The sequence below is a fragment of the Myotis davidii genome, unplaced genomic scaffold, assembly GCF_000327345.1.
Source record: "Myotis davidii unplaced genomic scaffold, ASM32734v1 scaffold1509, whole genome shotgun sequence".
Taxonomy (NCBI): Eukaryota; Metazoa; Chordata; class Mammalia; order Chiroptera; family Vespertilionidae; genus Myotis; species Myotis davidii.
Window position 1 is genome coordinate 929,618 of NW_006299480.1, and position 2,041 is coordinate 931,658.

The following is a 2,041-nucleotide window of genomic DNA, read 5'->3' on the forward strand; positions in this document are numbered from 1 at the left end:
TCACCAAGGCCTTTCTCTGGAACCTTCCTCCGCGGGCCCTGCCTTAGGCACACGCTGCCCTCTTCCTGCCCGGCAATGAGAGCTCCAGCCGCAGCCCTGCAACAAGGACGGGCACCGGCCCCCGGGCTGAGCACCATGAAGACGCAGCTCTCCCCAGGGCTAGGGCGAGGGCCCTGAGGACGCCCCTTCCCGCCCCTGCTCATGCACAGCCACCTGGCCACCTAACAGCATCTCAAAGGGACACGACCAGACACTGGACCCAGAACCCCGCACTCACCCTGGCCGGTTCCCTCATCGCTGTAGATGGCAGGGCGTCTGCTCAGTTGCTAACCAAGGAACCTTCTGCAGGAGACGGGTCCCACACCTGTCAGGGGCCCAGCCGGGCACCATGGGCCACGCCTACTCTGCGGACCCCACGCTGGAGCTCCTGGGTCCTCTCCGCTTCCTGTATTCAGGACCAGAGGACATGCCTTTGGAGCACAAGGGGAAGAGCCAGAAGCCCCTCCCGGAAGGCACCGCCCACCCCCTCAGCCTGGATTCTCAGCTGCATGGACCTAGGATGGACTCCCTGGTGGCTGCCCCTGCCCTCCCCTCCCTCGAGATCCATGCCACACAGCAGCCAGTGCCCAACCCCCCCCCCCGGGCTTCCCTCACTCACACCCCACTCCTGCCCGCTCTGGCCCTGGCCCACCTCATGGCCGACCCCTCACTCCATCCATCCAGCCTCCTTTAGGTCCCCAAACATGCCCCAGTCCTTCCTGTCCCGGTGCCTGGCAGCTTCCGGAAACAGGCCCTGAGAGCGGGCACTGGTGGGCTGGAGGGCCCTTCTCAGAGAGGCGTCCCTGCACCCACTCGCTGCTCCCTGCACAGCTCTTCCTGGCAGCACGTCACCTGAGCTAACTCACCCCTGGGGGCCAGCCCAGGGTCTCGCTTGCATCGTCTGAAAACCCAGTACTGCTGCTCCCTAATTCCATCTAAGAGCATCCCAGTTCCACACGTTCAAACAGGACCCGGCTGTCCCAGCGACAGGCCAGGCGCTTGTCCCCGTCCCCCACCCCCCTCCTGGTGGCAGTCAGTGTTTGAGCATGGAACTATGAACCAGGAGGTCATGGTTCCATTCCCAGCTGGGGGCACATGCCTGGATTGTAGGTTCAATCCCCAGTAGGGGGCGTGCAGGAGGCAGCTGATCAATTCTCTCTCATCATTGATATTTCTCTCTTCCTCTCCCTTCCTCTCTGAAAATAAACTTAAAAAAAAAAAAGAAAAAAGCTCCCTCCATCTGTCTTTCCCGATCGCCCCGCTGTGCCCACCGACGGATCCCAGCATCGGGCCTTCACACACTCCAGCGCTGTGAGCTCCTGGGAGTAACTACCCCAGATCTGGAGGCAGCACTGTCCCCTGACCCCGCAGTGCGGCTCCGGTCCTCAACCCATCGCTGCTGCGGGTCCTCTCAGCCGGAGGCGCCTGGTGGCTGTGGGGTCACCCTGCCTGCGAGGGGCCCATCACCCTGGCAGGCGGTCTTACCCCAAACGGTGGTCTAGGAGACAATATTCCACGTTGCAAACGTTCGAAGGTATAAGTACTTTGAATTCTCTGTTAGGTCAAAAGCGGGTGCCTGGGCTCCCCCTTCCTAGCGCGGACACAATGCGTACAGTGACCACATGGCACGGGCCTGAGCATCTGGCTTCTTCCAGGAAAAGTGTAGATACACCTGCCTCCAACTCCGGCCGGTCGCTCAGGGGGGCCCCCGGGGGAGCCAGCGCTGGGGGTGGAGGGCGGTGGTCTGGGCTCCGGGGAGCGAGCAGAGAGAAGGGGGCGTCTCCGCTGGGCAGGGAGGAGGAGCTCAGCCCCACTCCGCCAGCTGCAGCTCAAGGCCGGGGCCTCGATTTGGTGAAAACCAAGGCCCAACAGGAAAGCGCCATCGGCCTGGGAGGCCTCCAGGGCGGGTGCAAACTCACCTCGGCTCCCGTCCATGCCCCTCGGTCCCTCCGGGTCCGGAGCCCTCGGGGGCTCCACACCTGCTGCCGGAGGCCTGCGTGGG

The 2,041-nt window shown here is 63.6% G+C and overlaps 1 protein-coding gene and 1 long non-coding RNA gene across 2 annotated transcripts in view; both read right to left on the reverse strand.

The window, feature by feature from the left end:
* Positions 1-2,035, reverse strand: part of GLI4 (GLI family zinc finger 4) — a 6,809-nt gene extending 4,774 nt beyond the window's left edge. Inside the window, exon 1 of the mRNA XM_006775146.2 lies at positions 1,959-2,035. The gene's annotated coding sequence lies outside the window, so the exon portion shown is untranslated. The remainder of the gene's footprint in view (positions 1-1,958) is intronic.
* Positions 7-1,541, reverse strand: LOC102764502. The gene is made up of 3 exons (XR_436264.2): positions 1,525-1,541; positions 278-445; positions 7-96 (listed from the first exon to the last, which is right to left on the reverse strand). It is a non-coding gene; the product is annotated as an uncharacterized LOC102764502 (long non-coding RNA).
* Positions 2,036-2,041: the final 6 nt, after the last annotated feature.